This window comes from Lissotriton vulgaris, chromosome 4_1, assembly GCF_964263255.1.
Source record: "Lissotriton vulgaris chromosome 4_1, aLisVul1.2, whole genome shotgun sequence".
Classification (NCBI taxonomy): domain Eukaryota; kingdom Metazoa; phylum Chordata; class Amphibia; order Caudata; family Salamandridae; genus Lissotriton; species Lissotriton vulgaris.
The window spans coordinates 1,245,617,481-1,245,632,868 of NC_141691.1; positions in this window are offsets into that span (position 1 = coordinate 1,245,617,481).

Here is a 15,388-nt window from a genome sequence, read left to right on the forward strand (position 1 = left end):
ATAAGAAAAAGTACGATTCAGCCACAAGCTGTCTGAGAGCCTTACACTGGCTGCCCATGAGACAAAGAGCCACGTTCAAAATGCTATGTATTGCCTATAAAACAATTCACAATACTGGCCCCTACATTTTACGAAATAGAATTAAGTTCTATGCCCCAGCGCGGAACTTACGTTCACAAGCCTCAGCCAAAGCAGCCACCACTCGGATTAAGCTATCCAGAATGGGCGGAAGTGCTTTTTCTCACATTGCTGCGAAATGTTGGAATGAACTACCCATCAACCTCAGACTCACGGATTCCTACCCCACCTTCAAGAAAAAACTAAAAACCGCTCTATTCCCCACATCAGAATAATCAATATGCTTCCAGGCTACTGCCTTGGTTTTACTGTTATTTCTTTCCAGCGCCGTGATATCCTTGCAGGATGAATGTTGCGCTTTACAAATACGCCTAACAATAACAATAACAACAATACCTTCCTGACATCTTGACAAGCTGTAGGCTTCCCATAACCCATGGGACATTGCATGCCTTCCCATGCCATCACCTACAGCCTTGACCTTGACAGACTTTAATGAACCCAAATCCAATGTGGAAACACGAGGACCGAAGGAAAAAGAGCTTGATGAAAGTATATCAGAAGATACCTTTTGAATCGTTTATGGACTCTAACAGCACTCAAGCCTAAACATACAGGATGATAATGTCATGATTGATTGATTCATTTGATTGATTTAGAGCTTATATAGCGCATAGTGTCACCCTACGGGTGTCCTGCTACCTACAGGGATACCTCCTTGCTCTTGGCTTTCAGGACTCTGTCCATTAAAGTTAATCATGTCTGTAGGACATATTTGATGGCATCACTGAGCACCACTGATCCTATAAACATTGTCCTGCTTCTTTACAAGCTTTATTTCTATCCTCACCCCCAAAGCACTCTGAGCACACAAAAGCATGGTTAGCATCACTTTACAAAAATTCAAAATAAGTAAAATAAACAAGCAAATCAATACATAAATGTAAAATGGCACATAATACTTACCTGATGGCTAGATGTCATTCCTTTGACCCACTCCCCATTGTGTTTTAACTACACAAAGAAGTAAAAAGAACATCATTTAAATACCCATATAATCGTTGTGCCCAGTTGCACATCTGACATATCAACCTAGTGAATAAGCATGAATAAGCACTTGTGTAACAATGTGCTTTAAAATTGTGACAAGGTGTCATATCATGCTATATGAAAACCCCAGTATATGATAAAAAATAGTGATCAATTGGACCTGAGTGTCTCCTCAGGATGGATTTTCAAATTCGCTTATAAATGGTGTGGATTTGAAAATTCATCTTAATTGATGAAATCATAATACACAATATATTTAACTTTACTCCATTTATTCTCTAAAATGTGTTTAGTTTATCACATATAGAAAAAATTAAATTAAGTGCAGAAGGTGCAGTGCTTAAAGATTCAGTTGTGTACAACATATACATTGATACATATGTAGAAGGGGTTTGTCTCGAAAGTTCCATTGACACAAAAGAGTCACAAATGTACTCTCTCGGTTACACGTCTGACTACGATCAGGAGCGCCGGCGTTCCTGATCTGAGTCATACACGTAACCGGGAGATTTAATAAGGAGATTACCCCCTGAGGGAGGGCATTCAACATGCCCTAAATGCATTGGGGATGACTTTCACCCTAATATAGATGTTTCATCAATAACGAATATAACGTCTTTACATGAATGATGTGATTAATTCCTGAAATCGCAAGACTATCACAGAAAATTTAAAATACAAAGGGCCACATTTATGAGAAGTGACACATCGCTGAATGAAAGCATCACTTAGTCACTTCTCAGTGAGACCTGCTTGCGACATGATGGATGTGCCATATTTACTGTATGACGCATCATGTTGCAAGGTGTTACAGTTACGTCAGTATTTCTGACGTATCTGTATGGTGAAAAAGTGACACATTGCTGGAGTGTGTCACAAAAGTGACGCAACTCCAGCAATGTGTTCTTTCACATGGGGCAAGGCCCATGTGAAAGGGCTTGCGTCAGTCTTACACCTGCTGTGAAGCAAGCGTAAGATATTGACACATTTTCACTGTAGAAGTGGCGGATGAAATCTGGTAGATTTCACTGCGTCACTTCTACGATCCTCACTTACGTGGGAACGCCCACCCTGCATACATTATACCTGACGCAGGTATAATGTAGCGCAGGGGTTTACAAAGTGACGCATCTGATTACATGCGTTACTTTGTAAATAGGGTGCAACAGGAGGCATGTTTTACGCCGTCGATCCGTCACAAAAAGTGACGGAGCGGAAGCGCAAAACTGTTGCAAGGCCTCATAAATAAGGCCAAAGTTTTCTTTTATTTTTTTTATGGTTTATTTTATTGAGTTTATATGGCAGCGAGTAGTTATACAAAATCTTTTTTTTTTTAATTGTTACAGAGAAAAAAATATGTCCAGCAGAGCAATAATTATGTAGAACAGTAGATTATAGTGAAAAAAAGAATAGGAACAAAAATATAAACATTATAAAACACATTAAATCCAATTAGAAATAGGCGCCCAGAGTTTTTGACCAAATATCTTTTTTCTCTTCCCCTTTAAATTATATATTGCTTTTTCCAATTGATAAACACTCAGTAATTTCGATTGCCAGTGGCGAAACGTCGGTGGGTCAGTATCTAGCCAGCGTGAAGTTATGCAGTATCTAAATATAGACATAGCAATAAACAGAAAACCTTCTTCTGCTTCTGTTATATTCCCTCTCTGACCAGATTGGATTCCTAATATTACCAATTCAGCAGATATTACAATTGATTTATCTAGAATGTTATTTAAAAAAGTTTGCACTTCATTAATGAATTGAACTAATCTAGAACAATGGAAAAACATGTGAATTGAATCCGCGCCATAATGTCCACATTGGCTACATTTAACTCCCATATTTGCTTTCCATTTTGCCAGCTTTGCTGGAGTATAGTTTAAATCGAAAATACACATAAAATGTTGGCTTTTTAGCGATCCATTAAATAAGACAGTACTGGCCATTTCTAACGAGCTAGACAAATCTATGTTCCTTATCCCTAGACCTTTCTGCCATTTGTCTGTATAGATTTCTAGATTATCTTCAATTCGGTTTAACATTGTCTGATAAATCAAACCAATTCTATTCTTTTTCTTACAGCATTCCAACACATCAAATTGGGCCATCTTTCTGGTGTTAAGTAGGTTTTTAGACTCAAGAAAACTTCGTATTTGGAGGTATTTAAAGAAATCTCCTTTAGAAAAATTGTATCTTTCCTGCAAATACGTATATGAAGCAAGTTGTTCATCCTGATAGAGATCTCCTAATTGACATAACGTGGAACTTTGCCATCTCTGCATAATAGAATCTTTAAAAATTACAGGCAACATCAGGTTATTATACAGAGGTGTGAAAAAATTAAGATCTTCACAGCAACGAAACCTCCTTTTGAATTGCTTCCAAATTTGAAACGCTGTTAGCATAATTTTAAATTTAGCTTTTTTGTAATAGCTTGGTTCGATTAATCTTACCAAACATTGACGAGCTTCAGCCCCCAAGACCATTTCATAGATAGAAGGATATATAGATTCAACCATGATAAAATCTTGAAAGATTAAAGTGCCCATGAGTCTTAACGAAACTGCCCAGTAATATAGCCGAAAGTTCGGCATCCCCCAGACTCCCCTTATCCTGGGACGCGGACACCACTTAAGGGATCTTCTGGCTCTCCTATAACCCCAGAGAAACCTGGAGACAATTCTATCTAATTTGTTAAAAAATGCTGAAGAAAACAGTAATGGAATGGTACAAAAAAAGTAAAAGAATTTGGGGAAAATAATTATCTTTATTACATTGGTTCGACCACATAAGGATAGATGTAGGTTATTCAACCTCTCAAGAGTCCTATTGGCCGGAAACCAGCAAAGGATCTAAATTAAGCTCTAAAATATCTTCTACCTTAGCAGAGATTTTTACACCCAGATATAGAGCTGAGGTTGCCAGTGTCACCCCTTCCGGTATGCCTACAGTAGAATGAATTACCTGTGTCTTCGAGATGTTTAGTTTATAACCCGAGAATTCTCCAAATTCACGGGCTAATTCTATAATTTTGGGTAATGCAGTTTGGATGTCAGATGTAACTATCACAACGTCGTCGGCGTATGCGAAAACTTTATATTCTATTTAATTAATTTTTACATGAGGGATATAATATTCTTTTATGAGTCTTTGTAAGTATGGCTCTATATACAGCGCAAACAATAGGGGGGAGCAGGGACAACCCTGCCGTGTCCCCCTTGTGAACGATGAAGGGGCATAGGTCTCCGTGGCTAACCGTATTACAGCTTTAGGATTGATGTATAGCGCACGGATAGCAGTCAAATATTCTTCAAGAAACCCCTTCCAGCCTAGCACAGACCACAGGAATCTCCAGTCGACCCTGTCAAATGCCTTTTCGGCATCCAACAGGGCCACTCCGACTGGAGATCCCGTGGCCTGCGCCAAATCTAAAAGAGTGATAATTCACCTTACGTGATCAGTTGTGTCTCTTTCCTGAATAAAACTGTGTTGGAATTTGGAGATCAGATTGGGCATAATATCATTTAACCTATTCGCTAGAATCTTAGAAAAGATCTTGCTGACTGATGTTATAAGAGAGATTGGTTGATATGACCCTAGATCAGAAGCTTCTTTTCCTTTTTTTTAAAATACAGCCATGGTCGCCAGAGACCAAGAAGCGGGTGGGTAACCTTGTAACACCTGTTGAAAAACCTTGAGATGTTCCGGTTTAAGCATATTACGGAAAGTGCGATAGAATTCAAGAGGGATGTTATCTGGTCCCATCGCTTTACCTAAAGCTAGCCCAAGAACAGCTATTTCGATCTCTTCCCAGGTAATTGGAGAAGCTAACTTTGCTTTTTCTATTTCCGTAAGAACAGGATTATCTAAATTCCTAAAATATGATGATGCATCACTAATTACACTGGTGCCATCATTTGTCTTAGTATATAGTGACTGATAAAAATCACTGAATGCATTCAATATCCCCATTCTGGATTCTTGAACTACTCCTTCTTGATCAATAATCTTTGTGGTGTCATTCATTGCGGCCTTCTGTCTTAGCCTTTGTGCTAAAATTCTACCTGTTTGTTAATTAAATTCATAGCATTCCATTTTATATTGTTTGTATTTAGATGCTACCTGATCAGCTAGATATGAATATGCAGCAGTACGTTCAATTGTTAACTCGTGTTGTGCTTCTTCTATACTTTGTACAATAATCAACAATATACTTTGGCCAGATTTAATGTTAACAGCTAGTTTTAGTTCTGCCTTCATTACTTTGTCCAATGATGTCTTAAATTCTTACTGTTTCTTTTTCCGACGGAAATTCGAGAAGCTCGGGGTTTCCCCCTTATTATAGATTTAAAGGTGTCCCATACTATTTGAATCGAAGCTGTCTCATTATTATATAGGAAAAATGTGTCTATAATCTTAGCCATGTGTAAAAGGTAATCCTCATCTGATAACAGATTCCTTTGAAATGACCACTATCTAGTCGGATTTTTATTCTGCGAGGATAACAAGAATTCTAGAACAAGAGGATTATGATCAGAAACCACTCGCGGTAAGATGTCGATCTTTACTTTGTCCAAAAGAACTGAAGAGATAAAGAAATAATCCAAACGAACAGACTTTTGATGTGGAGCAGAGAAGAAAGTGAAGCCAGGCTCAGTAGGTCTTAATTTGTTCCACACATCAATCAGCCAGTTTCCTAATATTAGCTCCCTAAGAGCCCTATAAGTCCTAATATTTTGACCTTTATAATATCCAGTGTTCCTAATATTAAAATCGGCTTCCAAATGAACATTGAGATCGCCACAAAGAATTATAGGTAGACACCAATCAGCCAATTCTAAATTAATTGTATTTATTACCTTGCTATCATTCAAGTTTGGACCATATGTAGAACAAACGGTGAATTTATTACCTTCTATAACAAATTCTGCTAGCCCCCATCTTCCCCATTTATCCGCTGCAGTTCTGACACATTTCCCCACCCCTTGCTTCATAAAAATAGCAACTCCTCTTTTGACACCAGTCTGTTTTGAGCAGACTAACAACTGGAGACCGTAAGAGGAAGAAACCAATTAAACTTAGGAAACAACTATAAGGTTTAATATATATATACCCTGCCGTCCCTACAGACCCCTTGAACATAGAAATTTGCTCATAAAACTCATAGAGATTCTAAATATTCCTTAGCTTTGCTTTCTAATAAGAAAAATTTGGTCTGCCCTTTTCAGATAGTTTTTAGCTTGGCTGGGTTTTGCAGGTACACAGTGGCCCCTTTTCTCTGAAAATCAGGCATTAATTGCTGAAGATGCCATCGTTTGGCCACTGTGGCCTGACAAAAATCAGGCCTAACAAAAAATGAACATTGCTTAGCTGTTGATTTTTTCTCAGGTCTAGCTAAAGAGTATATCTCCTCTCTGGCAAGAAAATTATTGAAACATACTAAGATTGCCCGGGGTATTCACCCTCCCCCTGATGAGTTTTCTTAGCAGAGAAGGGAAATCAGTGTTCTCTCTGTACTTCTCTTGCCCAATCCCATGCTGTCAACTCGGGAAAGGCCTCTGTTAGTAACTCAACAATAAATTTCCTAGTATCGCCCCCCCACTTTTTTCTCAGGTTTTCCTAAAAGGCGTAGATTATTTCTGAGGGCCTGGTTCTCCAAGCCCGTTAATTTATAAGAGAGATCGTCCCTATGAGCTCTAACTGTCTCAAGTTCTTGCTTCTGTAAAACCGATTCTTCTTCCAGAGCCAAGATCCTTGCCTCTGTTTCAGTCACTCTATCAGCTGTTTCGGTACATATTTTAATTGATCGACGAACAGCTGTAAGGACCGGATTTTCGGACTAGATAGAATCAGCTCACCAGAGGACCACCAATCCAGCCGAAACGTAATCACCTCCCTCCTTAGGACCTATTTACAACAGGTATCTATGTATCCTACCCAAGGATGGGGAATTAGCAATATATATGCTTAGCTTTTCTATAATACCACACTCATACAATATAGTCTTGCTGCCTGATGGGCCCAGACTAATCTACCCTAGGGCGGTTCTGATTACTTACCATTACACACTGACCGCAACCAGTGCTCTCATTAGATTCACACCAGTATCCTCCCTGGTGCTCTCTCACTAATTCTCAAGCCACAATCCTGTGGGTATAGACACCAGTATCCCCCCTGGTGCTCTCATTAATGCCGTCTTACAACGACAATCGCTTTCCTTACAAGCCACAATCCTGTGGGTATAGACACCAGTATCCCCCCTGGTGCTCTCATTAACGCCGCTTTACAACGACGATCACTTTCCTATGAATACCATTAGCTCTTTATGTCAGGGAATCTCTCATTATCTACTCGAGGTATAATACTACAATATTATGGATCACACAAGAATGGCCGAATTACACGGTGTACAACTTATTCTCTATTTCAAGGGCTCCTCTCTCCCTCATTATTCAGTTACCATTTACCTGATCGGGGGTAGCATCCGTTCACATAATAGTACCTGACTAGAAGACAAGGTTACCTTTACTGTATAAAAACAAGAGGTACACATTGGTTCACTAAGAACTGGGGTATTTTTATTAATATGATAACAATAACAATATAATACTATACTATAACATATAGCCTGCAAAGGAAAAAGAAAGGTTAGAATGTGTGCACGCTAATAAGAAAGGGTCGACGTCACCTTATTAATATGAAGTCTGGACTCAGCAGTCATCTGGGTTCCCTTCTCGTCTGTGCCTTGGCTCGTCTTAGGGTCACACCTCTGCAGTCACGGATACACGTCTGCACCGCTATGCTCTGTCTCCTCCGCTTCCCTCCAAGTCACTGGAAGTTTTTTCTCATTAGCTTCTTTCTCTCTGGCTGTTCTGCACTACTCCTCTCTCCTCTCAATCACGGACCATCTTCACTTCTCAGCTTCGATCTTATAACTCAGTTTCTATCACTCTGGTATTCGTTCCCTCAACTAACTGCTTCACTCTGTATGCTCTGATCTTAATGTCAAAGCTCACCAGCTGCTCCAACTAAAATAACTTCAATCTTTCTAAGAGAGTATCAGCTTCTCGGTCTTTCTCGGACTTCACAATGGCGACTGCCTGCCTTGGAATAATTAATGGCATTGATGCTAACGACTAGCTGCCGCCTACAGACTGACTGACTCACTGCCTCATGCTTTCACTAATATGGAAGCTTGTCCCTTCATGAAAAGTTACGGCCAGTAACCTGCCGCCCAAAAAAATTCTTGTACCTCCCCGTACCAAGGACACGTTCTCAGCCGGCCGGCCTGATGTTATGTCTTCGACACGGAGAAAAATACAGTCTTTCGATAAGGGCCAGCCTGAACCGGTTCTCTCCAAGCGAACAACACCTCGTAACTAAAACATTACATTTGACCAAGAAGCATCTCAAGCTGCCGGGGCAGAAAGAAAGATGGAGTCTCTCCCGTTTGAGGCCTACAAGGCCCGAAATAAGCATAACTCCATGGAAAGTATACTAACACTCTTACAAAAGGACGGATTATCACTAATACTAATGAATCTATCCCTTAACATAGGTTTATAAGCCCTGATCTAAGGAAAAGGGTACGGGATTGTATCAACACGCCTTGTGAATAGGCTCTATTTACGGTTCTAATCCTTCTATTAGAATGATAATAGACTAAAGTCACCTCCAATCACCTACCCTCAAGAAAGGGCCGAAAAAGTCGGTCAGAACTACAGCATTCTTCATTTTCGATTAAGTTGCTTGAGTACGTAGGTTTTCCGCTTTGCTTTCAGAACGGTGAGCCATCATTGTGTTGTAAATAGTAGTTAAGGTACTTTCTGTACTAGTCTCCAAAGTCTTTCCATTGTCTTCGGCATCCAAACCGATTACGGGAATAGTTCCACCCTCCATTGATGGGTTTGCTGTAGCCCCATTATTCGTCTTAGGATCTTCTGGGCATGAATCTATATTTTTAGAACCAGAACGCTGCAAGCCTCTTTTTCTGTGTCTTCTAACAGTTGATTCAGAAAAGGGGGTGGTGATGAACAGAGTGTCTGAATTAAGCAGACCACTCTTACCCAGTCCAAAGATCAGGGCTTGATCCATCACCATTATTTATCTCACTGCACCATCCCAGCTCAGAACCTGGCTATATGCAAATCAGTCTGTCCCTGGCCCAGTGCATCATGGGAACAGGGCAGACTAAACTACCAAGCCAATTCTTCACCAGAAAGGAGACAAGCTACCGGGGACTGGTTTCTGGCATTTCAGCCTTCTTCGGCCCGGCTTGCTTGAATCCTGATGGTGCAGTGAGAAAGGGACTCATGTCTGAGTATACCCTGCCACACCTATAGTGGCCAAAAACGATTCAGAAAAGGGGGTGGTGATGAACAGAGTGTCTGAATTAAGCAGACCACTCTTACCCAGTCCAAAGATCAGGGCTCGATCCATCACCATTATTTATCTCACTGCACCATCCCAGCTCAGAACCTGGCTATATGCAAATCAGTCTGTCCCTGGCCCAGTGCATCATGGGAACAGGGCAGACTAAACTACCAAGCCAATTCTTCACCAGAAAGGAGACAAGCTACCGGGGACCGGTTTCTGGCATTTCAGCCTTCTTCGACCCGGCTTGCTTGAATCCTGATGGTGCAGTGAGAAAGGGACTCATGTCTGAGTATACCCTGCCACACCTATAGTGGCCAAAAACGATTCAGAAAAAGGGGTGGTGATGAACAGAGTGTATGAATTAAGCAGACCACTCTTACCCAGTCCAAAGATCAGGGCTCGATCCATCACCGTTATTTATCTCACTGCACCATCCCAGCTCAGAACCTGGCTATATGCAAATCAGTCTGTCCCTGGCCCAGTGCATCATGGGAGCAGGGCAGACTAAACTACCAAGCCAATTCTTCACCAGAAAGGAGACAAGCTACCGGGGACCGGTTTCTGGCATTTCAGCCTTCTACAGCCTGGCTTGCTTGAATCCTGATGGTGCAGTGAGAAAGGGACTCATGTCTGAGTATACCCTGCCACACCTATAGTGGCCAAAAACGATTCAGAAAAGGGGGTGGTGATGAACAGAGTGTCTGAATTAAGCAGACCACTCTTACCCAGTCCAAAGATCAGGGCTCGATCCATCACCGTTATTTATCTCACTGCACCATCCCAGCTCAGAACCTGGCTACATGCAAATCAGTCTGTCCCTGGCCCAGTGCATCATGGGAACAGGGCAGACTAAACTACCAAGCCAATTCTTCACCAGAAAGGAGACAAGCTACCGGGGACCGGTTTCTGGCATTTCAGCCTTCTTCGGCCCGGCTTGCTTGAATCCTGATGGTGCAGTGAGAAAGGGACTCATGTCTGAGTATACCCTGCCACACCTATAGTGGCCAAAAACGATTCAGAAAAGGGGGTGGTGATGAACAGAGTGTCTGAATTAAGCAGACCACTCTTACCCAGTCCAAAGATCAGGGCTCGATCCATTACCGTTATTTATCTCACTGCACCATCCCAGCTCAGAACCTGGCTATATGCAAATCAGTCTGTCCCTGGCCCAGTGCATCATGAGAACAGGGCAGACTAAACTACCAAGCCAATTCTTCACCAGAAAGGAGACAAGCTACCGGGGACCCGTTTCTGGCATTTCAGCCTTCTTCGGCCCGGCTTGCTTGAATCCTGATGGTACAGTGAATAAGGGACTCATGTCTGAGTATACCCTGCCACACCTATAGTGGCCAAAAACGATTCAGAAAAGGGGGTGGTGATGAACAGAGTGTCTGAATTAAGCAGACCACTCTTACCCAGTCCAAAGATCAGGGCTCGATCCATCACCGTTATTTATCTCACTGCACCATCCCAGCTCAGAACCTGACTATATGCAAATCAGTCTGTCCCTGGCCCAGTGCATCATGGGAACAGGGCAGACTAAACTACCTAGCCAATTCTTCACCAGAAAGGAGACAAGCTACCGGGGACCGGTTTCTGGCATTTCAGCCTTCTTCGGCCCGGCTTGCTTGAATCCTGATTGTGCAGTGAGAAAGGGACTCATGTCTGAGTATACCCTGCCACACCTATAGTGGCCAAAAACGATTCAGGAAAGGCGGTGGTGATGAACAGAGTGTCTGAATTAAGCGTGGAAGGGTATACTCAGATGTGAGTCCCTTGCTCATTGCACCATCAGGATTCAAGCAAGCCGGGCCGACGACGGCTGAAATGCCAGAAACTGGTCCCCGGAAGCTTCTTTCCTTCCCAGTGTAAGAATTGGCTTGGTAGTTTGGTTTGCCCTGTTCCCATCATGCACTGGGACAGGAACAGACTAATTTGCATATAGCCAGGTTCTGAGCTGGGATGGTGCATTGAGCTAAAAAACGGTGTTGGATCTAGCCCTGATCTCTTGACTGGGTGAGAGTATTCCGCTTAATTCAGAAACTCTGTACATCACCACCCCTTGTTGTTAAATATTTTGTCCACCCTAAGCGTGGAAGGGTATACTCAGATGTGAGTCCCTTGCTCATTGCACCATCAGGATTCAAGCAAGCCGGGCCGACGACGGCTGAAATGCCAGAAACCGGTCCCCGGAAGCTTGTTTCCTTCCCAGTGTAAAAATTGGCTTGGTAATTTGGTTTGCCCTGTTCCCATCATGCACTGGGACAGGAACAGAGTAATTTGCATATAGCCAGGTTCTGAGCTGGGATGGTGCAGTGAGCTAAAAAACGGTGTTGGATCTAGCCCTGATCTCTTGACTGGGTGAGAGTATTCTGCTTAATTCAGAAACTCTGTCCATCACCACCCCTTGTTGTTAAATATTCTAACAGTTGAAGCACTGAGATTGGGTGAAGTAGACTTAGCTCTCGAATCTTCTCCCTCAGCCAAACTACTTTCAGCTCTATAGTCGGCCCAATCTTTACTGATATTTGTGCTGTCGTCTGAAGTATGGTCTGAAAAGGAAATAAATTCTCCCCTGCCTCCTGCAAAGCTTGAACATCCTGCGCTGGATTAGTGCTTGCAGAAGTCAACTCCATTACAACATTCAGCCCCTGAATTGGAAGATCAGACCTATCCACAATGCATGGTTCACTCTGCTCACCGCTCTGTACTCCATCTCCAATAATGCCCCTAACTTCTTGTATTGTCTCCTGAATTTCTACAGCACGCAGGCTTGAAGCAGTCTCTCCGTTAGGATTATTCTGCAACATTGTTACTTCCCCATGAGTTACAGTGTTTTTAGTCTTAACAGATTTCTTCTCAAGTAAGCCTGAAAGTGTAAGAGTTCCTTGTTTCAAATTCCATGAAAATTAGGAGGTTTTTTGAGAAGAAACGCACCCCCCAGCGCCATTTGCACTCTCACCTTCTGGGTTTTCGGCGTTCACGACTTGTTCCGATATTCCCTCTGTAGTCGGCTGCTTCGATTTGCCGCTCCGGTTGAGAACCTTCGTTTGAGTTTTCAGTGGCATTTTCTTCCTGCGAGTGCCCCTGTGGCTCCGCACAACGGCACTTCGAAAGCCGGCCAAAATCGCCGGAAAACGCCACAGCGGGATATGCCGCTGAGGGAAGAACAGGTCAATCAACATTCGCCGCTATGCTACAGGTGAGAGCAAAACCGAACTCTCAGTTCAATCCGATTATGCAGCTGGAGGGTATAACAGACTTTTTTAGAAAATGCTCAATTCAGCAGGGTTGCGATACTTGTATCCAGTCGAAGTCGAAGTCGAAGTGTTTTTTATTTAGAATTGGGTCAAGCCTCGCTCAGAGCTTTAGCGGGCGTAACACAGCTTCATTCAGCAGCAGATATCACTCTGGCCGGGCTCGATCCAAGAACGAAATGATCCCCTCTCAGGAACGCGGAGCAGAGGGCTGAGCTGCGCTCACACAGCCCACGCCCCGCCGCCATCTTGACTCACCGCAAAACCCAAAGTTTTCATTGCAACATTATGTCTGAATTTTGATTACATTTGATTCATTAGACACTTCCAAATGGACACAGGCTGTGCATCTGAGGGACGCTTCCCAGTGGGGAAGCGTAACAGTGTTTATAGTACCTTAACTCCAGGCTCAGAGGATGATACCTCACTGCACGCCCATAAAACCAATACACTTGTTACATAACGTGTTTTCAATTTCACGATTACCCACGACGTGCGGGATTCATTACCTTTTGATCACCACACTAATGACACACTGCCGCGTGGTGGCACTGCTCTTCCAATTTAGAGATAAGCAGAACAATGGTTGCTTATGAATACAATATACATTAGAAAGTACTTATACCTGCCTCCTTAGCCATTTCTTTAGCTTTGGGGACCTGAAATAATCTGAACTGTCACACTTACAGGTGAGAGAGATGGTTAGTAGTTGTTTTGGTTCCTTCATTGGCAGCAATGACAGGGCAATCGGTGGTGCAAGCTGCAGTGGCCTCCAGGTCAGTGCCCTGGCACTTATTATTTTTCAATTAACAAAGGACATCTAATGTCTATCACGCTACAACAGGTTGTGTAAACACAGTGCAGAAAGTTCAGCACAACTTCATCCTTGTTTTTTTTGCAATAAATTGAGAAAAATGTTTTTGTATCAAGAGAGAGAGTTGTATTGATTGCATAAGAAAAGCCATTTTGTTTGTTTACACTTTGTACCCTTTGTTCCGTCATTAGCATAAGGGATAAGTCCTGTGTATTGTTAAACACATGTAATTCACTGCATTAGTAAATTATTCTGCCTCATTTATGCCGTGTTTTATGGTGCTTAAGTCTCTTCCCAGGTTTGTCAGACTACTAAAGGCGCCACACAACTCTCTTATGAATACCCATGCTACTGGTATTTTTTCATTTTAAGTACACATGGTGCTGACAAGTCAAAAGTTTCGGATTGCCCTACTCAAGGTTATTTATTATGCACAATAGCGTTATGAAGTATTTTTTTCATGTGGCCTCTGCGATCATTAAACAATTTATGCCTTTTTTTCTCTCTTCCAACCCGGCGTTATTATATTAGTTAAAATCCCTAAAGCCTCCTGTAATGTCTTTTGTGCATGGATTTCTCCTCTAACACTTTTAGCCAAGTGTTTGGTAAAATGAAAAATATCTTCCAGCGCGGAAATGACTCTATGCTTGCAGAAAATAAGGGAACTTTAGGGATGATTGTTTTCCATTTTGTTAAAAAATATATTTTTGCCAGAAAGGTGATCAGGTTAAAATCTTCAGAAAAATATGCATACATTAGTATACATATTGTATTCGGAATAATACATAAAAAGTTAACCAAAAATACAAATATTGCTAATTATATGAGGAGTTTCATGCATCTGCAGACATCACACTTTTTATTTTATATATCATTATTATGATTTAATGGCATTTTCATTAATAAAAACACATACAAGTCATATAGCTATTACAATTAATATAATCTGTTTTGACATATAAACTGACTAGTTGACTTATTCTTTGCTGAAAACCTGATACAAGCTACGTCGGCCATGTGGTTTGGCACAATGGAACCTCTTCTGTGCAAGAGGCTATCTTTATCCAGATGATGGATTACCTAAAAACAAGATCAAGGGCAAAGATGACAAATAGATGTTAAGGTGAATCTGGTACAAAAACAAGGAGAGTACAGAACACAAACGTACATAATGTGGTGCAATTCATTGTAGACATTCCTTCATGAACATTGGTTAAGAAAAAGATTGGGTATTATTTTAGCATAGTTTATATTCTGTGTGAATAAATCAGAGCATCTCCTAAAAATCATAATTTATGTATAAGGATAGATTGTTTAAATTTAGAAAAGGTAAGCACTGTATTTTGCTTTATGTCTGTGGCTGCCCTGGACATCAATAGATTATGGAATAGTTTGGTAACACCCACAACCAGTAGAGAATGCAATTATTTTGTATTCTTGAAAGCAGATAAACAAAATTTGTGAACACGTTTCAACAAGTTTGTAAAACCGCAGTACTCATGCACAGTTGTATGCTGTTTTTTTAATAAATTTTTTTTTTCTGATACGTAATCACTGATTTCATCAGTTAATTTACTCCTGACCTCTTCTTATGATATTTGGGTTCCATGCCCATTGAGTACTCAGCGCTGTTGTCACTGCAGGGTTTGCAGAACTGTAGTACCGTAGGAATAGTGTGCAGGTCACCTTTCGTAACATTTAGTGGGTAGGCATTGATCTGGTCTCCTACATTACTAAGGGGTCGTGGATTCATTTTCCAGTTAGAATACCACACACAAATAATGGAATCCCATTGCCTCCAAAAGTG